Source organism: Dipodomys merriami, unplaced genomic scaffold (genome assembly GCF_024711535.1).
Source record: "Dipodomys merriami isolate MVZ:Mamm:240054 unplaced genomic scaffold, mDipMer1.0.p SCAF_11, whole genome shotgun sequence".
Lineage (NCBI taxonomy): Eukaryota > Metazoa > Chordata > Mammalia > Rodentia > Heteromyidae > Dipodomys > Dipodomys merriami.
The window spans coordinates 14,626,657-14,650,379 of NW_027202382.1; the positions used below are offsets into that span (position 1 = coordinate 14,626,657).

At 39.1% G+C, this 23,723-nt stretch overlaps 1 protein-coding gene and 1 pseudogene across 5 annotated transcripts in view; one reads left to right on the forward strand and one right to left on the reverse strand.

Annotated features, from left to right (window-relative positions):
• The window catches only part of Unc13b (unc-13 homolog B), a 174,449-nt gene that overhangs the window by 17,667 nt on the left and 133,059 nt on the right, over positions 1–23,723 (forward strand). The window lies entirely within an intron of this gene.
• LOC138816895 (cyclin-dependent kinase 1 pseudogene) lies at positions 13,365–14,163 on the reverse strand (annotated as a pseudogene).

A 23,723-nucleotide genomic window follows, 5' to 3' on the forward strand; every position in this document is an offset into this window, starting at 1 on the left:
TGCCAATATTTAATATTTGGGGATTGATTACCATCATGTCTTTTAGAATCAATATTACTTGCTTGGTAGAATGAGTCATCCATTTCTAGTAGAACTCAATCAAGAATGACCACTTCTGGGCTAGAAAGGTGCCTCAGTGGTAGAATGCTTGCCTCATATGCATGAGGCCTTGGGTTTGATTCCTTAGCATCACATAAGCAGAAAAAGCCGGAAATGGCTCTGTGGCTCAAGTGGTAGAGCACTAGCCTTGATCTGAAGAGCTGAGGGACAGTGCTCAGGTCCAGAGTTCAGGCCTCACGACAAAAAAAAAAAAAAAAAAACAAAGACCACTTCTGTTCTGGTTTCAGGATGATAACAGGTATTTCTCAGTGTGATCTATAATTGCTACTTCTTTCATGTGATCTATAATTGCTACTTCTTTCATGTTGAAAAAAGTTGCTTTCTGCTTTCCTGAGACCTAGTTCTATTTTATTTGTTCCAGCTATGGAAAGGAAGTAATCTATTAGCATATTCCCCCAAACTGCATTATTTATTTTTAAAATTTAAGTAGTTGTACAAAGGAGTTGCCATTTAACAAAGCAGTTTATGAATACAATGCATCTTGATCAGTGTCACCCTTTTCAATATTCTAGCAGGGAAAGTAGTGCTGGAGACATAACAATACCAAACTTAAAACTCTACTACAGAGACAATGAAAATAGAAATAAAAAAATTTGATGACTACAGAGTAATGAAAACAGCTTGGTACTGGCACAGAAATAGGCCTGAGGACCAATTAAACATAGAAGACCCAGAAATAAACCCACACAGATGTATATTTGTTAAGGAAGCCAAAAACCTAGGCTAGAAAAAAGCCTCTTCAACAAATGGTGCTGGGGAAACTGGAGATCCACATGCAGATAACCAAAACTAGATCCTTATCTATCACCTTGTACCAGTATCAATTCAAAGACCTCAGTGTAAGACCTGAAACCGTGAGTCAATTTTATTTTATTTCGTTTTGGAGATACTAGGTTTGAATTCAGGGTCTTGGACTTCCTAGGCAGGCATTCTTATTACTGTGTCTCCAGCCCTAAACCGTGCACTTTTATGACTTAGATTCCAATTTGTAGTTAACTTGAGATGTCTTGAACAGGACCACATAGTCTCCTACATAATACGTAAATGTTCAATAAACATTTAATTTGGCTTAATGTGTGTATATTTCAGCGATTTAGTTACCATGGGGCTTCCCTGTAGGATATATAGTGAATTTTAGTAAAGACCAAGAAATAGGTCTGAAGCACTGGTGCATGCTTATAGCCCCAGCTACCTGGGAGATTGAGTCAGAAGTCCTCGATTCCCAGGAGTTTGGGGAAATGCCGGCACCGGTGGCTTATACCTGTAATCCTCAGGAGGCTGAGATCTGAGGATCACAGTTCAAAGCCAGCCTGAGCAGGAAAGTCCGTGAGACTTTTATCTCCAATAAACCAGTAGAAAACTGGAAGTAGCACTGTGGCTCAAGCAATAGAGTGCTGGTCTTGAGCTGAAGAGCTGAGGGATAGTGCCTAAGTCCAGAGTTCAAGCCCCACAACCAACAAAAAACCAAAACAAAACAAAACTGGGGACTAAGGATATGGCTCAAGTGGTAAAGTACCTGTCTAGTATGGGCAAGACCCTGGGTTCAATCTCCAATACTGCATTTATTATTATGATTTGTGTATACAATATGCAATGTTAACTATAATTGTTTTAGACTTTAAGTTAAAATATAAGTTCAGTGACTTGGATAATATCTTTTTTTTTTTTTTTTTGTGCCAGTCGTGGGGCTTGAACCCAAGGCATAGATGCTTTTTCTCTCAAGGCTAGTGCTCTACCACTCAAGCCAAAGCTCCACTTCCAGCTTTTTAATAGTTAATTGGAGATAAGAGTTTCAAGCTTGCTGGGCTGGCTTTGTACCTCCATCCTCAGACCTCAGCCTCCTGAGTAGCTAGGATTACAGGCATGAGCCACTAATGCCAGACTTTATTTTTGTTTATACTTCTGTATACTCTTTAGTAGTTACCTAATATAGGAAGTAGTAGATAGAGGGCTGAGGTGTGGCTCAATGATAAAGCACTGGTCTAGCAAGCAGGAAGCCCTGAGTTCAAACCCCAATACTGCCCACTCCTCCCCCCCTCCCCGAAAAAACAGTAGTTAGGTAGACTATGTCTTATGGTAACCAAACTTGAATTGTTTCTGATAAACAGTAACTATAGAAATCTGATTGTATAGTATTGTAAACTCTATTCCAACTGAAGTTGTTTATATAGAAAACATTTAAAAAGATATATTTAAACACTTATACATGCTCAGTTATAAACTGGACTGTTGACTTTAGAATTAGTCATCAGCTTTGTTAGGTGTGGTTTGACGTAAGTACTTGTTTGTCTTTTGGTTTGAAAAGGTAGTAAATTTTGTTGGTTCTTGGATAAATTATATTTTAAAGGACAAGGTAGCATATTTTCCATCCTTTATCCACATTCTCTCTTAAGTTATGATAAAAAGCTGTAAGGTAAGCTGGGTGCTGGTGGCTCATGCCTGTAATCCTAGCTACTTAGGAGGCTGAGATCTGAGGATCACAGTTCAAAGCCAGCCCAGGCAGGAAAGTCTGTGAGACTCTTATCTCCAATAAACCACTAGAAAACCGGAAGTGGCGCTGTGGCTCAAGCAGTAGTGTGTTCATCTTGAGCTGAAGAGCTGAGGGATAGGGCTGGGAAGATGGCTCAGTGGTAGAGCACTTGCCTTGCATGCTCGAGGCCCTAGGTTCGATTCCTCAGCACCACATAAGAAAAAAGCCGGAAGTGGTGCTGTGGCTCAAGTGGTAGAGTGCTAGCCTTGAGCTGAAGAGCTGAGGGACAGCGCCCAGGCCCAGAGTTCAGGCCCCATGACCAGACCCCCCCCCCAAAAAAAAAAAATCGCTGAGGGATAGCGCCCAAGCCCAGAGTTCAAGCCCACAACCAAAAAAAAAAAAAGAAAGCTGTAAGGTAAAGTGGAATCTTAGTTGTAACATTTAAGACTTTTCAGAAATACATATGAATCAAGGAAATCATAATTTTCTTTTTTGCAATAGCTTTGCAAGTTTCAATTTATTATATAGCCACACTATCATATTTATTTACTTGTGTTCTTGAGACTAGTATTAACTTCTCAGTGTATTCCCGGCAGACCTCAAGCTATTGATCTTTCTGCCTCAGTCTCTTGAGTGGTGGGATTACTAGTAGGTACCACTACACCAGTCACACCACCATATTTTTATAGAATTAATTTTATTTTTCTTTGACTTGATTCATTTAGGCATAAATTACAGCATTAACTATTTTAGTTGGTGTGGATTTAATATTAGAATTGCTCTGAGAATACTGAGGACTGCCAAGTGTGGACTTTCAAATCTGAGTTTTAATTTTAGACTACACTCTTTACGTCTGAGGCTTGAAGCAATTTACTTATGCTGTCTGTATTTTAATTAATTTGTAAAGTAAAAATTGTTCTTTCTACATTAGTTATTTTTACAAATTGTTCATTAGTCCTGAAACCAATAACGTGGGTAACCACATTAGGGGGAAAGATATAGATAGAATGAAATGTCAACTTGAATGGAAAGTATTATTTTGTGAAACATTTAAGATTAATAAATCAAAGTTACATATACCAATAATGAAAAGTCTCAAACCAAAATGGATAGAAAAGCAATTGCAGACATATTTGATATATCAACTATTTCACATTTTAAAACATACAAAATATATTGTATTGTACAATAAGTTGACCTTCATGAATTTTATATGTGGTTTTGACACATCTAATAGTATCATACACATTCCCATATGTGTATCATATAGCAAAATTGGTGGAGAAAAGCTCTTTGTCTTACATTATCTTCAGCTGTGTTTAAATCATTATGTGATAGGTTGAATGTTTCCTTGCTACTTTCCTTTCTTTTTTTTTTTCCAGTCCTGAAGTTCCTGGGTGCTGTCCCTGAGCTTTTTTATTTTATTTTTTTAGCTCAAACTAGTGCTTTACTACCTAAGCTACAGCTCCACTTTCCTTGCCTTTTTTTGACATATGCCTCCTTCAAAAAATATTGTGCCAGAAAACAAAATAAAAGTAATGATATTTCTTCCAGGCCAAAAAGGACCAAGTAATATACTTAATTTAAGTAATGAAATGACAATTTTGACTTATTTAGAGGCAGCATGTCCTTTTAGTGTAATTTGAGCAGCATTATGAGAAAAACGAATCCAGCATACATAGTATAGTGCTAAACTCTGTGCATTACAGGCATTCACAGTTTTTCCTTAACCTCAGGAATGTATGGTTCCTCTCCTTGGAACCATACACTGACACATAACAAGGATAACATTGAACATTGTGAATACATGTGTCATAAAAGTAACTTGGACTGGAGTGATGCACATCAAGTTCCGAATAATGGTTGGGGAAAGGAATGGGCTTAGTATGGTTTCAATTATATCGTAATATAATGTTTATATATAATATATATAATATAGCATATATTATATAACTATAAAATGTTTATATATCTTAGTGTAATCCTAACGTTTAAATTGTAAAAAATATTTGAAGCAGATATACAAAATGTTGAGACCTGGTCTGTCTAGCTGTTATGTACTTGAGTTATGGCATTTTTCTCATCTTCAATTTGTTTTAAATATTCAAATAACATACATTTCTTTAAAAACAGTGTATCTTGGTATAAGTGATAGACACTATAAAAACAAATTTCAGAGGAGGCCAAGATGGCCATAGACAGTAGGGAAACACCGCAGGTCTCTCCAACCAAATAGAGAGTTTGGGTTTCAATGCTTAGATTCTTTAAAAGACTGACAACAACAAAAAGTCGAGTACTCAGACAAATACAGGAAATTAAAAAAAAAGAAAAAGGAAAAACTCCAGAACCTACACAAAGATGGTAAATTAGGAAGACCCTTCCCCACTCCTTGTTGCCAGCGGGGCTCCACGCCGAGCTGCTCAAGCGGCGGAACTCCGTGCCCAGCGGAACTCCGTGCCCAGCCGCTGAAGCGGCGTGGCTCAGAACCCACCAGGGACCACAGAAGCTCCCAGAAGACTCTCAAGAGCCAGTGCCGACCTGGAGAATACAAACAGAAAACTGGGAATGCAGAACTTGCACGAAGACCCCCCCATGGCACAGCGCCTGGGCCCAGCGGTGACGAACCACCCCAGACTGCGTGCAGCACACATCGGCCTGCTGGAACAGCCCAGCCCAGCCTGGGGCAGCGGCCACAGGAGTAACCGCAGGAAACAACCCCAGGATCCCAGCAAGTCACAGCACCTTTCTGCACCCGGCCTCCTAGGTATCGGGTCCAGCCTGGGGTGACCCCAGACTTGCTGTGGGGCCCAGCGCCCCCTTGCACCGGCCTGGGCCCACCCTAGCCTGGGTGGCAGCAGCAGCTGCGGATGGGTGGCGGCGGCAGCAGCAGCAGAGGTGAACAACCCTAGATTTCCGGCCCGGTACCTCTCTCTCCCTTCCCCCTCTCTCCAGGTAAAATACTCTCAACCAGCCCAGCTTCGAGAGCAAGCTATATCAATTGATCCAGGAACAAATCCAGAACCAAGCAAAGGTAGCCACCTAGTGACCAAAACAATCAGGGCCTGGAAATGGTCTCCACCAATCCCTGAGTCCACATGCGAAAATCACGGTGAAAAATTACAAAATTCATTAACAGCCAAGATAGTAAACCAGACTCAAAGGCCAGCAACCACAGTGAAAGTGAAAAAGAAATGGAAGACAAACACTACATCCAAGAGATGATAGAGGCAATGACTCAAGAATTAAAATGAGAAATAGATCATATATTTAAAGAACAAATGGATGAGCTATCAAAAGAGATCCAGGCCTTAAATAAGAAAATCAAAAATAGATACAGTTCACACCTCGATAAAAGATGAGATTAGTACTCTAAGGAATGACATAGAAATGATAAATGGCGCAATCTCCTCCATACAAAATTCAGTTTCCTCCCTCCAAACCACAATAGAACTTACAGTTAATAGAATAAATGAAATGGGAAATAGAATATCAGATACTGAAGACAAAATGCAGGCACTGGAAAAAAAAGTTACAGATATGGAAAAAACACTCAAAACATGCCACAAGGAAGCCCAAGAACAATCAGATAGTGCCAATTATACGTTCGTGTAATTGGGGTGGAAGAAGGGGAGGAATACCAGAATAAAGGAATGCGACACTTATTCAATAAGATCATCACTGAAAACTTCCCCAGTCTTAAAAGAAAAAATGTTACTTCCATAACAGAGGCCTACAGAGCACCTAACAAGCAAGATCCCAGGAGGAACACTGCAAGGCACATTATAGTAAAAATGCTAGATTTTAGCAATAGAGAAGCAATCTTGCATGCAGCAAAAGCAAAGAAGGAGCTATACTACAATGGGGAAAAAAATAGAATCACTGCAGATCTATCCACACAGACTCTGAATGCAAGGAAAGCCTGGGAAAGTACCATCCAAGCCCTGAGAACCAACAACTGCCAGCCCAGACTGATACATCCAGCAAAGCTAGCATTCACATTCGAGGGAGAAACTAAAATTTTTAATAGTAAAGAAAAATTAAATGCATTCATAACAATGAGCCAGCATTACAAAGAATATTAAGAGTGGGAATATAATCCAAAAAAAGCATTCAAGAACAGGGATCCAGACCAGATAGATATCACTAGGAGACCAACTTAGTAAACACAGGAGGGAAGGAAAGAAAAACTTAGGAAAGTATAAAATGACAGGAAATATAATATACCTCTCTATAATAGCCACAAATATTAATGGTCTCAATTCACTAATCAAAAGAAAAAGAACTGCAGATAGGATTAGAAAACAAGATCCATCAATTTGCTGTATTCAAGAGACCCACCTCACAGCCAAAGATAAAAGCAAACTCCGAGTGAAGAGATGGAGAAAGATCTACCATGCCAATGCCCCCAGCAAGAAGGCAGGAGTTGCCATTATGATATCTGATAAAATAAACTTTACACTAAAATCACTATGAAAAGACAAAGAAGGTCACTATATAATAATACAGGGAACAATCCAAGAAGAGAACATCACCATTGTCTATCTATACTCCCCAAACATCAGTGCACCTGAATATATTAAGCAAATACTCTCATATTTACAGGAAATGATGGATCCAAATACAATAATACTAGGAGACTTTAATATTCCACTCTCACCAAAGGACATGTCCATGAACCAAAGAATTGGTAAAGAAGTCTCTGAATGAAATAATGTCATATCTCAAACAGACTTAACTGACATATACTGAGTTTTCCATCCAACAACAACTCAGTACACATTCTCAGCAGCCCATGGAACTTTTTTTAAAAATTGATCATATCTTAGTTCATACAAAGAATTTAAGCAAATACAAGAAGATGACATAATCCCTTGTATTTTATCTGACCATAGTGGAATCAAACTAGTTCTCAATAACAAGGCCTACAGTAGAAAATACTCAAACACATGGAAATTAAACAGCACACTGCTGAGCAACACATGGGTCACAAAAGAAATTAAAGAAGAAATTAAAAAGTTCCTACAGTTCAATGAAAATGAAGATACATCACAAGGAAACCTATGGGACACAGCAAAAGCATTCCTGACGGGCAAGTTTATTGCTCTCAGTGCACACATCAAGAAAACAAAGACAGACCAAATAAACAATCTCATGATGCAACTAAAACTGCTAGAGGCACAAGAAAAAGTTGAACCTAATGTCGATAGACAGAGCGAGATAACCAAAATAAGAGCTGAAATTAACAAAATAGAGACTAAGAAAACTATAAATAAAATTAATAAAACAAAAAGCTGGTTTTTGAAAAAAAAATAAAATTGACGGATCACTAGCAAGATTAACTAAAGAAAGAAGAGAGGAGACCCAAATCAATAAGATCAAAGATGCCACAGGAAAAATTACAACAAACATCCAAGACATCCAAACAATTATAAAGAAACATTCCAGATTCTATATTTACAAAGGAAGGAAAACCTAGCAGAAATGGATGAATTCCTAGAGAAATACAAATTGCCCAAACTGAACCAAGAAGAAATAAATCAATTAAATATACCAATAACCACAATGAGAGAGGAAGCAATCAGAAACCTTCCAACAAGGAAAAGCCCAGGACCAGATGGATTCAGTACGGAATTCTATAAGACCTTTAAAGAGGAACTAATACCTATACTCCTCAAGCTCTTCAGAGAAATAGAAGCAGAGGGAGTAATACCAAACTTATTCTATGAAGCCAATATCACACTCATCCCCAAACCAAGCAAAGACCCAACAAAAAGAACTACAGACCAGTCTCTTTGATGAACACAGATGCAAAGCTCCTCAATAAAATTCTAGCCAACAGAATCCAGAAGCATATATAAAAAATCATACATTATGACCAAGTAGGCTTCATCCCAGAGATGCAGGGATGGTTTAACATATGTAAGTCAATAAATGTAATCCATCACATCAATAGATCCAAGGTCAAGAACCACATGATTATCTCCATTGATGCAGAAAAGGCTTTTGACAAAATACAACATTCATTCATGTTAAAAGCTCTGGAAAAAATTGGAATAGAAGGAACATTCCTTAAAACAATAAGAGCCTAGCTGGGCACTGGTGGCTTACGCCTGTAACCTAGCTACTGAGGAGGCTGGGGATCTGAGGATCACGATTCAAAGTCAGCCTGGACATGAAAGTCTGTGAGACTCTTATCTCCAATAAACCACTAGAAAACCGGAAGTGGCACTGTGGCTCAAGTGGTAGAGCGCTTGCCTTGAGCTGAAGAGTGCAGGGCTAGCACCCAAGCCCAAAGTTCAAGCCCCACGACCAACAAAACAAAAAAAATAATAAAAGCCTTATATGACAGACCAACAGCCAATATCATAATGGGGAAAAACTACAACCAATTCCCCTAAAAACAGGAACAAGGCAAGGATGCACACTCTCCCCACTCCTATTCAATATAGTTCTGGAATCCTTAGCCAGAGCAATAAGACAGGAAAAAGACAATAAAGGGATCTGCATAGGGGAGGAAGAAGTTAAATGATCTATTTTTGCAGATGACATGATTTTATACCTTAACAATCCCAAAGGCTCCATCTCCAAACTCTTAGAGCTTATAAACCACTTGGGCAAAGTAGCAGAATACAAAATTAACCCACAAAAATCAGTAGCCTTTCTGTACACCAACAATGTACAAGCAGAAAGGGAAATCAAGAAAACAACCCCATTCATTAAAAACTAAAAAAAAAAAAAAGTATGTAGGAATTAGCCTTACCAAAGATGTAAAGGATCTATTTCATGAAAACTATAAAAGCCTAAAAAAAGGAATCATAGAGGATACCAAGAAATGGAAAGATCTCCTATGTTCCTGGATTGGCAGAATTAACATAGTGAAAATGGCTATACTGCCAAAATTGATACATACATTCAGTGCAATTCCCATTAAAATCCCAATGACGTACTTTAGAGAAAACAGTCCAGTTGTTCATATGGAACAACAAAAGACCTAGAATAGCCAAAGCTATTCTAGGCAAAAGAAACAACACAGGAGGGAATCACAATACCAAATTTCAATCTCTACTATAGAGCCATAATAACAAAGACAGCTTGGTACTGGTACAAAAAGAGACTTGAAGATCAATGGAACAGACTAGAGGACCCAGAAATAAAGCCACATAAGTACAGTCAGTTGATATTTGACAAAGGAGCCAATGACGTACAGTGGAAGAATCAACTATTGGTGCTGGGAAACCTGGGTGGCCCCCATGCAGAAAAATGAAAGTGGACCCTAGCCTATCACCATGCACTAACATCAACTCAAAATGGATTAAAGACCTAACATCAAACCTGATACTCTGGAACTACTGCAGGACAGAGTAGGAGAGACACTTGAACTTATAGGCACAGGCAGGAACTTCCTGAAAAGAGTCCCAGGGTCACAACAAATTGGAGAGAGGCTGGACAAATGGGACTACCTTAAAATAAAAAGTTTCTGCACAGACAAAGAAATGGCAACCAAACTAGAAAGACAGCCAACTAATTGGGAAAAAAATATTTACCAGCAAAATATCAGACAAGGGTTTAATATCCACCATATACAAGGAACTCAAGAAACTAACCCCTCACAAATCTAACAAACCAATCATGAAATGGACAAGGGAACTAAAGAGAGACTTCTCAGAAGAAGAGATAAAAATGGCAAAGAAACACATGAGGAAATGTTCATCATCCCTGGCTGTAAAGGAAATGCAAATAAAAACAACCCTGAGATGCCACCTTACCCCAGTCAGAATGGCCCACATCCTAAAGTCAGCCAATGACAAATGCTGGAGGGGATGTGGAGAAAGAGGAACCCTACTGTATTGTTGGTGGGAATGTATACTAGTACAACCACTTTGGAAAACAGTCTGGAGATACCTCAGAAAGCTAAATATAGTCCTCCCCTATGACCCAGCCATACCACTCCTAGGCATCTACCCTGAGCAACAGGAACCAGCATACAAAGGCACATGCACCTCCATGTTTATTTCAGCACTTCACAATAGCCAAGATTTGGAAACAACCCTGATGACCCACTACTGATGAGTGGATACAAAAATTGTGGTACCTATATACAATGGAATATTATGCAACTGTTAGAAAGGATAAAATAATGGCATTTGCCGGGAAATGGTTGGAACTAGAGCAGATTCTTTTGAGCAAAGTAAGCCAAGAGCAAAGAGACAAACGGCATATGGTCTCCCTAATATGTGGATGCTAAAGCCAAAATACAAGAAGATATGGCAAACAGGACTCAAGAAGCAAGATAGTCACTCATTTTGTCATATCATTGCTAAATGACTCCATTTTCTAGACCATATATATGGTAGATATTTGCACACAACAGAGGGAAACCAGGAGGAGGAACAGAATAAGTGGGAACAGCTCACACTAAGCAAAAGGAAAGAAATGTAAACATCACCCGATGTGGAAAAATAACTTGTATTACCAAAGCTCATAGAATTCACAAACTGTATAGACCATGATAATGACAATTTGCCTTGTGAAAGTTAAAATGTATTTGTGATTCTAAGTATCACTATTCCACAATACTGTAAAATATGTGAAATATATGTATTCACCTAATCTCAAAGAAAAAAAGTGAAAGAAGGGATGGGTTAAGAGAGATGGGTGACAACGTTGTCAGACACTTTTACTCATATACTGTTTTGTAGAATGGGAACTTCTTTGTACAACTACTTAAAGATAATTAAAAAGATAAAAAATAAAGAGGGGGCTGGGAAGGTGGCTCAGTGGTAGAGCGCTTGCCTTGCATGCATGAGGCCCTGGGTTCGATTCCTCAGCACCACATAAGCAAAAAGAAAAAAGCCAGAAGTGGCGTTGTGGCTAAAGTGGTAGAGCGCTAGCCTTGAGCTGAAGAGCTGAGGGACAGTGCCCAGGCCCAGAGTTCAGGCCCCACGACTGGACCAAAAAAAAACAAAAAAAAAACAAAAAAAAAAAATAAAGAGGAAAAAAACTGAATTACAACAAAGTGGGTGCTAGCAGGAATGAGGAGGTTTAAGAGGAAGGCGAATAAGGATAGATATGGTGGAAACTGTTTGCATGTATGAAATTAGAACAATAAAGCTTGTTGAAATTGGGAAGTTAGGGGAGAGAAATGGGGGGGGTTGATTGAGATATGCTGTATGTCTGTGTTGAAATGTTATAGTAGAAGCACCCTTGTACAACTACTGTATGCTTAAAGAAAGCTTAGTGTATAATTCGTGAAACAGAATGGCCACAGAACAATAGCATATTGTTTATAAACTTAGAGAAAAATTTTTTTTCTAAAAACTAGAGCTTAACCTACTTAGGTGGTATTTCAGGCTTTCTAGAAAGATGAAATTTAGTTTAGTGCAGACACAGGTTAGAATACAGTTGTTGTATGTTTTGTAATTACTCTTGAGATGCCTGTAGGATGTTTATTTGACTATGCTTTTTTATTAGCTTACATTAGTTACACAAAGGGGAATTTCATATTGTATTTTTACAAATAAGTAATTCTTTTTAAAAAAAACAGAAAAATATAATTTTCCCAAGTCTTTGCATTGCCTTATAGATGGTACAATATCATATATCATTCTTTCTGATGGATGAATAGAATTCCATTGTGTGTGTGTGTGTGTGTGTGTGTGTGTGTGTGTGTGTGTGTGTGTGTGTGTGTATATATATATATATATATATCACATTTTCTTGATCCATTGGTCCACTGAGGGGCACCTGGGTTGATTCCATAAATGGTTATAGTAAACAATGCTGCAGTGAACATGGTTGTGCTGGTCGCTTTAATGTGGCCTTGTTTGTAAAAATATTAAGCAAAGTAAGCTAGACCTAAAGAGTCATAGGTTGTATACTTTCCCTCATTTGTGGTAACTAGAATATGCCTATAAATCTACAAGTAAACACTCCAAAAAAAAAATCCACTGGAACATGATAAACTATCCTGATCTCTAAGCATTCACACAGAGTGAGACCAAAGGAGAATAGTCTTAGGGGAGGATCACAAAGGCCAATAGCTATATGCATCTGATCATATAAAATATTTCCCTAAATGAATTTCAGGAAATGGAAATGAGGTTTTTCCTTTTACTTTTTGTATTCTTTCTTTTTATCTTGTTGGTTTATCTGTCTTTGGGAGGGTGGGGGAGCACAGAAATGGAGGGACAAAGGGTGAACAAATGCAGCAGTGACATTCACTAAACATGTTGAAAATGAACTATACAACTTGTGGGTGGAGATGTGTGGGAAAAGCTCGGAGAGAGAGAGGGAAGGGGTGACATTGTTAGAAAAGAAATGTACTCTTTATCTGATTTATGTAACTGTGACCCCTCTGTATGTCACCTTTATAGTAACAATTTAAAATGTGAAAGAACTCCACAAAACTCACAATCATCACAGAAGCTTCCTTCCTTTTCTTTTTTTCTTTTTTTTTGTCAGTCTTGGGGCTTGAACTCTGGGCCTAGGCACTGTCCCTCAGCTCTTCAGCTCAAGGCTAGCGCTCTACCACTTGAGCCACAGCATCACTTCTGGTTTTCTGAGTGGTTTATTGGAGGTAAGAGTCTCATGGCCTTACCTGCTGGGGCTGGCTTCGAACCGAGATTCTCAGATCTCAGCCTCTTAAGTAGCTAGGATTATAGGCGTGAGCCACTGGCACCCGGCCCTTTCTTTTTTTCAAGACATTTTTTGCTTTTTTTTTTTTTTGCTTGAAGACTCTTCAATCGCTTCTTCATACAATAATAACTTCAAAGAATCAGCTTGAGAGCAAATCCAAGCCATTTTCACTCAAGTTTTTGACATGGAAGCAAGGCTTCCTAGTTTCCACTTGGGAAATGTATTCTTATAATCCTGTAGAGATTCCACTTCTGGCTATACTTCATTATTAGGAGTACCCAAAGCTCTGAAAATCCTAAAAAGTTGATCAGTTTCAGAATCCCCATGGAAAAGTGGCTTTAGTTGCTAGCTCTGCAAATACTGTGCCTATACTCCAAATGTCCACTGGAGTGGAGTAGAGAGCTGACTCCAGAATACTTTTGGAGATCTATCTACACCCATGTCACTACCTCATGTGTATATACTCTAATAGGGATTCCAAAAGCTCTGGTGAGTCCAAAGTCAGCCAGCTTGATTATTTCTTCATCTCAATCAATAGATTTTTGAGGTTTTAAGTCTCTGTGAAGAACTCTTCTAGACTGACAAAAAACAGACCCTGAAGGATTTAGTACAAATAACTCTTAACAAGGGAAGAATCTATGACTTGACCAGGTGGGATAGAATCTTAAGTATTTCATGAGATCCACAAAAAGGAGTTCAAAGATGAGATATAACCTGGAATCCTGCATAAGCACATCTTGAAGACTGACTATATTTGGATGATGAAATTCTTTTAATAGAGAAATTTCATGAATGCCAGTACTAAGAATCCCTTTCTCCTTACTTTCCAGTATGATTTTCTTCATGTCTACTGTTTGGCCTGTTGTTTTAAGTCTACCCCTACATATAACTCCATAAGTGCCTTCTCTGATTTTCTCTATTTTGATATAATCTTCCATAGTTACTCAATACGTATAATGGATCCTGATGTTTGTCCTGTGGTGGCCACAGTGGCAGCTCCCAGGTCTGCATGGCTCCCCTCTCTGCTTCACAGGACCAGCTCTCAAGTAATTCTTTTACTACATCTTTCACTATCAGTAGGCATCACAAGTTATTTATAATTATAGGAGTTTGCTACTGCCACCAGAAATCTATTGTCCTACAGTTCTGGAGGCTCAGAAGGTCAAGATGCCTCTAGAATTGAGTCCTTAGTGATGTCAGAATTTGTTTCATGCCTCTTGAATGGAGTCTGCTAGTTTAATGGAATTTTTGGCATTTTTTTATTTGTAGAAGCATGGTTCTGATATTCTGCATGCTCGTCTCCTTTGAAATTTCAGCTTTGTATATGTCTCCATCCAAATTTCAGATTTTTTTTTTAATTCTTAAAAATGTTATTATAGAGAGAGGGGTATCACTGTTCAAAAAGAAACATACTCATTATCTACACTTATGTAATGATAACCACTCTGTACATCACCTTTACAAAAAAATTTAAAAATAGTTATTATAAAGGTTATGTGCAGAGGGGCTGGGAAGGTGGCTCAGTGGTAGAGCACTTGCCTTGCATGCTCAAGGCCCTGGGTTCGATTCCTCGGCACCACATAAGAAAAAAGCTGGAAGTGGCGATGTGGCTCAAGTGGTAGAGTGCTAGCCTTGAAGAGCTGAGGGACAGCGCCCAGGCCCAGAGTTCAGGCCCCACGACCGGACCCCCCCCAAAAAAAAAAAGGTTATGTGCAGAGGGGTTACATAAATCAAGTAAAGTGTATATTTCTTTTTGTCATCCCTTCCCTTGCTCTTCCAGTCCACCGTCCCCCCCTACCCCCCATTTCAGCTTTTTAGGTGAAATAGTTTTTAGGTGAGAGAGAGAGAGAGAGAGAGAGAGAGAGAGAGAGAGAGAGAGAGAGAGTGTAGCTGTATAAATTGTGCATTCTGCAGGATAATTTCCTGTTTTCATTTATCAAATATTGTTATGGATTAAACTAACACTCACATGTAGAATTCTTCGCTCCCTCTATAGTAACAATTTTAACAACTATGTGGAAAGCACAAATAGGAGAAACTTTATCTCAAAAATAACAAGAGAGCCGGGCGCTGGTGGCTCACGCCTGTAATCCTAGCTACTCAGGAGGCTGAGATCTGAGGATCGTGGTTCAAAGCCAGCCCGGGCAGGAGAGACCGTGAGACTCCTATCTCCAATAAACCACCAGAAAACCGGAAGTGGCGCTGTAGCTCAAGTGGTAGAGCGCTCGCCTTGAGCTGAAGAGCTGAGGGACAGCGCCCAGGCCCGGAGTTCAAGCCCCATGACTGACAAAAAAAAAAAAAAATAACAAGAGAAAAAAGGGTTGGAGATGTGCTGAAGTAGTAAGCATTTGAACAGTATGCTATTTGTTGTGTGTGTTGGTCCTGGGGCTTGAGTTCAGGGCCTGGGTGCTGTTCCTCAGTTTTTTTTCCCCTCAGGTCTAGGGCTATACCACTTGAACTACTTCTGCCCCCACCCCCCCCCCTTTTTTTTTTTTTTTTGCCGGTCGTGGGGCCTAAAATCTGGGTCTGGGCGCTGTCCCTCAGCTCTTCAGCTCAAGGCTAGAGCTCTATCACTTGAGCCACGGCGCCACTTGCGGCTTTTTTCTTTTTTGCTTATGTGGTGCAGAGGAATCGAACCCAGGGCCTCCTGCATGCAAGGCAAGTGCTCTACCTTCCAGCCCTAGAACTATTTTTTGAGTACTATATTTTTTTGGTGTGTGTGTGCCAGTCCTGGATCACTGTCTCTGAGCTTCTTTGGCTCAAGGCTAGCCCCTCTACCACTTGAGCCATATCTCCACTTATGGCTGTTTTGTACCCATCACAGTACTGAAAAAAATTTTTTTGGGCCTCTTCAGAGTCTAGCAAGTGTAAGATCCTGAGTTCAAACCCCAGTATAGCTCCTACTTCCAACAAAGAAGAGAGAATAAGTGAAAGCTCTGGGGGTATTCCAGTATCTGAGACAATAGGCAAAAGAGAAAGTGGTGGTGAAAGGTGAACAGCCAGCTATGCAAATCACGTGTCAGGGGAGTATATAAATCAAGAGAAGAGTGTATTTCAAAGAGCAAGTTATAGGCACTGAAAACTGTCCTTTGGGCTTACTTGTAACTATGAAAACTAAATAAGGAAACCTGCTAGCTCAAACTGAGATCCTCAGATCTCACTCTCCTAAGTGTTCAGGATTGTAGACATGCACAGCTCTGTGTCTTGCTTTACTCTAAGTTTTAAAATATATTATTCCTGTGTTAGAAAACTGACATTCTGATACTAAAGGAATCTACTATAAAAATATTTCTACTCTATCCTTCCCAAAAAACAAGACAGAAATAAAATATACCTGGAAAAGCTAATTATTAACAGGCATAAAAGCTTTAAAGTTTTTTTTTTAAGGAATCTATATCCAGAGCTGTGTGGGTTGACGTATGCCTATATGTCCTAGCACTTTGGAGGCTAAGGCACTGAGTTAAGAGCCCATAACCGGGGCTGGAAAGGTGGCTCAGTGGTAGAGTGCTTGCTTTGCATGCATGAGGCCCTGGGTTTGATTCCTCAGCACCACATAAGCAGAAAAAGCCGGAAGTGGCGCTGTAGTTCAAGTGGTAGAGCACTAGCCTTGAGCTGAAGAGCTCAGGGACAGCACCCAGGCCCAGAGTTCAGGTCCCACGACTGACCAAAAAAAAAAAAAAAAAGAACCTATACCCATTGAGAACATTTACATGAAAGTCATACATCGGTCGTGGGGCCTGAACTCTGGGCCTGGGTGCTGTCCCTCAGCTCTTCAGCTCAAGGCGAGCGCTCTACCACTTGAGCTACAGCGCCACTTCTGGTTTTCTGGTGGTTTATTGGAGATAGGAGTCTCACGGTCTCTCCTGCCTGGGCTGGCTTTGAACCACGATCCTCAGATCTCAGCCTCCTGAGTAGCCAGGATTACAGGCGTGAGCCACCAGCGCCCGGCTTTAATCCAGTTTTTACACATAATGGACTGAGTCTATCTCTAGGTCCAAGGGAAGGAATGAAGACATCACGAAAAGCTTCCTCTCCTCAAAATTGTGGACACAAAATACCTTTCTATAGAAAGATATTCTTACTATGAAAACTAGGAAATTACAATCCACTCTGGTGATACTTTGAAATCAGATGGCCTGAGTTTTAGTCCCAGCTCTATTAGTTACTGGCTCTTTAACCTTGAGCAAGTAGTTTAAGTCTCTAAGACCCAGTTTCCTTGTCTGTAATATGGAAATACTACCACTACTTATCTCAAAATTTCTGAAGAGATTAACTGGGAATTTAAGGGATTAAGTGGTAGTTTTAGTTGTAGTTATTATTCTCACAGTCCTCTGTCACTCTTGTAATCCTATCAACAAAGGACTGTTTTGTATTTATCTTGGTTGTAGGATTTACATTATAACTGTGTATTTTTGTAATTGTTTACCTATAGACTAAGTGACCCATTTTCAAATTTGTATTCTGCTATAGCCTAGAATACTTGGTACATAAAATATATTTGGGTCAATCTGAATGAAGATTAGTACTGGACCCTTGTACAGAATACATACAAAGTCTGAATAAATGGAAACTAGCTTTCATGTCTCCCAATACGAAATGGAAATGAAAAGGATGATTCCTTGCCAAATAAGAGAGTTGAGTCAAATATGTCTGAGTACACAGACACACATATGCACACACATACACACACATACTGTCATTAAAACAAAGTAGAATTTTTCTGACAGTCTTTGAATCTCCAAAGAACTTGGTTTTTACTTTCCAGTACCATTGTCACAGACTGTCACAGACAAGTGGCAATTGGTTCTTTGTTTTATGGAACCAACTAGATGTGGCTATGGTACTTAAGTATATCGAGGCATTTCAGAACATATTCACACAGATAATCCACTGGTAATTTAAAATAGAAAAGTAGCTCATTTCTATAACCACAGCTGTTTGAGAGATGAAGGGAGAAGGATGGTTCAAAGCCAGCCTAGACAAAATTGTCTAGTGATACTGTCTCAAAGACAAATCAGATGTGATGGTAGAGGAAACAGTATTAAAAAATATTGTTATTATATTGGGCTGGGAAGGTGGCTCAGTGGTAGAGCGCTTGCCTTGCATGCCTGAGGCCCTGGGTTCAATTCCTCAGCACCACATAAGCAAAAAGAAAAAAGCCAGAGTGGTGCTGTGGCTCAAGTGGTAGAGTGCTAGCCTTGAGCTGAAGAGCTGAGGGACAGCGCCCAGGCCCAGAGTTCAGGCCCCACGATCGGACCCCCCCAAAAAAATTTAAAAAATATTGTTATTATAAAAGTGTATACAGAGGGGTTACTGTTTCATTAACCAGGTAATGAATACATTGCTTTTTGGACAATGTCACCTCTTCATTCTCTCCCAGTTCCTTCCCTCCCCCATCTCTACGCACAAGTTATATAGTTCATTTTCAACATAGTTTCTACTGAGTACTGCTGTTATATTTGTTCACCCTTTTCCCCTCCATTTTTGTGTCCCTCTTACCCCTCCAAAGATGGAAAAATGAACAAGCAAGATAAAAAAGAAAACCCTCTTGTTTCTATTTCCTGAAGTTTATTTCAATAAATATTATTTTGTATAATTTTATTATTTAAAAAATATTATTAGATTTAAATTTTATTTGTCACAGAGGCATTATACCTTGTGTTCTTCCCCTAAGAGTGTCCTTTGGTGGGGATGGGGAGATAGGGAAAAAAAAGTGTCCTCCTTTATTCTCACTGTGTGTGAGACATGTATTTTGGATCTACCTTCTGCACAGGAGAGAAAAACATGTGCCTTTTGTTTCTCTGAGTTTGGCTTACCTCACTTAACATGATTTGTTCTAGGTCCAACTATTTCCCTGCAAATGACATATTATTCTTTCTAATAGCTGTGTAAAATTTCATTGTTTATAGGTACCACATTTTTTGGATTTTTTTTTCTTTCTTTCTTTCTTTCTTTCTTTTTTTTTTTTTTGGTGTGAGACTAGGACTTGAACTTCATGCCTGATGCTTTGGCTCATTGGCCAGTGCTCTTCCAGCTGAGCCATGCCTCCAACACCAAAGCTGTTTTTTGTTTGCTTGTTTTTGTTTGTTTGTTTGTTTGCTTGCTTGTTGTTTTTTTTTTTTTTACTGGTCCTGGGACTTGAACTTGGGTTGTGGGCTCTGTCCCTAAGCTGCCATAGCACCACTTAGAGACACAACACCACTTCTGGTTTTCAGATGGTTAGAGATGAGTCTCATGGACTTTCCTGCCAGGGCTGGGTTTGAACTGCAATCCTCAGATCTCAGCCTCCTGAGTAAGATACCAGCACCTGGCTTTGAGGCTGAAATCTGAGGGTTGCGGTTCAAAGCCAGTGCATACAGGAAAGTGGAAAGTCTGTGGGACTCTTTTTTTTTTTTTTTTTGGTCGGTCATGGGGCTTGAACTCTGGGCTTGGGTGCTGTCCCTGTGCTCTTCAGCTCAAGGCCGGCTCTCTACTGCTTAAGCCACAGCACTATTCCCGGTTTTTTAGTGGTTTATTGGAGATAAGAGTCTCACTGACTTTCCTGCCTGGGCTGGCTTTGAACCGTGATCCTCAGATCTCAGCCTCCTGAGAAGCTAGGATTACAGGCGTGAGCCACCGGTGCTGGATTCTGTGGGACTCTTATCTCAAGTACCTTCCCAAAAGCCAGAACTGGGGCTGTGGCTCAAGTGGTAGCCTTGAGCCAAACTCAGAGACAGTGCCCAGGACCAGCAACCACCCCCCTCTCCAAAAAAAAAGAAAAAGAAAAAGAAAAAAAGAGTACATTACCATATCTAGCTTTCTGGCTTTATTTAATTATACTAATTAATTAATTTTGTTTTTGCTGGTGATTGGACTCCAAGCATTGTGCATACTAAATGCATATCAAACATTTAGCCTTACACCCATTTCTTCTTCTGTTTTTGGGGTGTTGGTGGGCTAGCGGTGATGCCAGAGTTTGAACTCAGGTTTTTATTCTTGAGAAGGTGCTCTGCCACTTCAATCATGTCATACCTTTTGCTTTAGTTATTTTCAGATAGTGTCTTGAAGTTTTTCTAGTCCTAGACCACAATCCTATTTAAGCTTTCAGTGTAGCTGGGATGACAGGTGTATATCCCTTCACCTAGTTATTGGTGGAGATGGGGATCTTTATAAACTTTTTGCCTGATTTGGCTTGGAACCATGATCCTCTTGATCTCAGCCTGTCCAGTAGTCTATAATTCCTATAGACTGAGTCATTGCACTTGGTCCAAACATTTTTTTTATAAATAAATTTTTTATTGTGAAAATACTGTACAGAGGGGTTACAATCACATGAGCAAAGTAATGAGTACATTTCTTACCAAGCATTGTTGCCTTCTCCTTTGTTTTTCCCCTACCATCCCTTCCATCCCACCTCTATAACTACATTCTCCCCTTCCCCCACTAAATATTTTTTTAAAATAAAAGATATTGGACTGAGAGATGTGGCTCAAATGATAGAGTGCTAACCTAACATGCTTGAGGTCTCTGTGTTCAATCTTAACATGTGTTTGAAAGTGTGTGTGAGTGTATGTATGTATTTATATACATCTACATCTACATCTGCATCTACATTTATACACACACACACACACACACACACACACACACACACACATATAAAGTAAAAGTGTTTTTTAAACGTTTAAATGCTATGTTTTAGAATTTTATAGTAGTCTTCAAGACAACCTAAATGTCCTTTTCTTTATGAGTAAAGAGGTACTCATTTATATTTGGTGCTCCCCATACCCCAATAGGATGAAAAAGTACCTTAGATGGTCTCACTTTTCATTTCCTTTTAGAAGTTACATGATAATCTCAACACTCAAGAGGCTAAGGAAGGAGATTTCTACTTTGAGACAAGCCTAGGATACATAGCAAGGCTACCCTAGATTATGTATTGAGAGCATTAGTTAAAAAAACTAAACTAATAAAATTTTTTAAATGACAATTGCAATGACTATGATTAAACATGGAAATATTTGCTATACTCTTGAGAAGAGATGATTTTTCACTGTATGTTTTTGTTTTTCCCTTAGACTAAATAAAGTATTCAGCTTTAATAAAGTTGTTCATAAAAGAGAGGGAAGAAAAAGCACATTTTGTTAGCCAGTCTGAACAACAGAGTCAAAACCTGTGTCAGGGCTGGGAAGGTGGCTTAGTAGTAGAGTGCTTGCCTTGCAAGCATGAGGCCCTGGGTTTGATTCCTCAGCACCACATAAGCAGAAAAAAACAGAAGTGGTGCTGTGGCTCAAGTGGTGGAGTTCTAGCCTTGAGGCTAAAGAGCTGAAGGACAGTACCCAGGCCCAGAATTCAGGCCCCACAATTGACAAAATCAAAAACAACAAAACCAAACCTGTGGTCATTGGCTGACCTGTCATAGTGTATCTTTAAAAAAAAATCTTCAAATAGTTGTACAAGAGGTTTCAATTTAATATATCTATTGGTCAATGCAGTACATCTTGATCAGAGTCATCCATTCTGTCATTCTCCTCCTACCTTTAATGCATCTTTATGCCCACATATTGACAAAATGTGAAAGTATAATACAACAGAATATGCAAATTTACCTCAGTGTTTAAACAGTGACAGAATGAAAACAGGGCGGTAGAATTATATGTGTTTACTATCTTAAAAAAAGGTAACTTTTAAATAAACAATTACTTATTGTATATAGTGATACACCTTTTTAATGCTGATTCTGAAGCAGTTATAATCAAGGGCACTAGTGTCGCAAGCCTTTGGAAATTGTTTCATGACAGCATAGCCTAAAACAAGATAGCTCAGCCATTCCCTATGCCTGGAGAACCAGGTCAGTGATTGCAGAGTCATTGCAAATAGGATTATTTCCTGTAATCTCAGAGTGCAGATTTGGTTCCACAATAAGGTCAGAGGAACTCAGGAGCTGAAGATTTTTTTTTGAGAGATGGGTACAGATCTTAGATATTCTCTTATTTCTGAATTTACTTTAAGGAAAAATATAGGGAAAAATGTTCTTCCTGGATTATCTTTTTTTAGCCTGGCTTTAGGGTTTTCACATTGGAGTCTTGTAGGAGCCTAAGTATTCTATTGTGACTATTACTTTCCTACACATCTTTTCTCTTCATTTTTGTGAACATAATGGTGTGGAAAAAGATGAATTCTGTGCTGGAGCCCCTCATAGCTTTGATTCTGAAAGCATTCCTTTTAAATTAGCTTCATAATTAGGCATCAAGTTTGTTGTTTAATCAGGTTTTATTTTTCAGTCTTGAGGAAATAGTTGAGCTATATAATATTTTTTATTTATTACATATTTGATTAATTTATATTCTTTGGTAGTATTGGACTTTGAACTTGGGACTCATGATTGCTCTACTGCCATGCTACCACTTGAGCCATGCCTCTCCCTTTGCTTTATTTTGCTGGTTATCTTTTTTTTTTTTTTTTTTTTTGTCGGTCGTGGGGGCTTGAACTCTGGGCTTGGGCGCTGTCCTTCAGCTCTTCAGCTCAAGGCGAGCGCTCTACCACTTGAGCTACAGCGCCACTTCCGGTTTTCTGGTGGTTTATTGGAGATAGGAGTCTCACGGTCTCGCCTGCCCGGGCTGGCTTTGAACCGCGATCCTCAGATCTCAGCCTCCTGAGTTTGCTGGTTATCTTTATTGGAGGAAAGTTTAGTGAATTTTTCTGCCTGTGCTGGTCTTAAATCATGAGCCTCGGATCTCAGTTTTCTGTGTAGCTAGGATTACAGATGTGAGCCACAAGTACCAGGCTGTGCATTTAATGGTTTTTACATATAGACAGTAATTTGCACTTATTTTAATTCGTGGACAATATAAAGATTTGAAAACTTAAAAATTTGATAGTTTTACACTTCTTTTCTTTCTTTTTTTTTCTTTTTTTTTTTTTTTTTGTCGGTTGTGGGGCTTGAACTCTGGGCCTGGGCGCTGTCCCTCAGCTCTTCAGCTCAAGGCTAGTACTCTACCACTTGAGCTAAAGAGCCACTTCTGGTTTTCTAAGTGGTTTATTGGAGATAAGAGTCTCATGGACTTTCCTGCCCTGGTTGGCTTTGAACCACAATCCTCAGATCTCAGACTCCTGAGTACATAGGATTACAGGGTTGAGCCACCAAGCCTGGCTTAGTTTTACATTTCTTCCTGACTTATCTCCAGAGATATATTATGTTCACAGTACACTTAGTATATATCCTTTTGTATCTTTGTTCCTATTCATGTCAATATATGAAAGCATTTATATACATGTGAATTTTTTTTGAGCCAGAGTCTTATTATGCAGTCCATGTTAGCTCCAAACTAATGTTCCTCTTGCTTCATCCTCCTGAGTGCTGAGATTACAGGTATATGCATACCAACATGCCTAGCTCTGCTATGAATATTTATGTGCAGCTTAATATATAGACTTTTTAAATTCAAGGGAAATTAACATAGCATTAGCATATTATTATTATTATTATTATTATTATTATTATTATTATTATTATTAT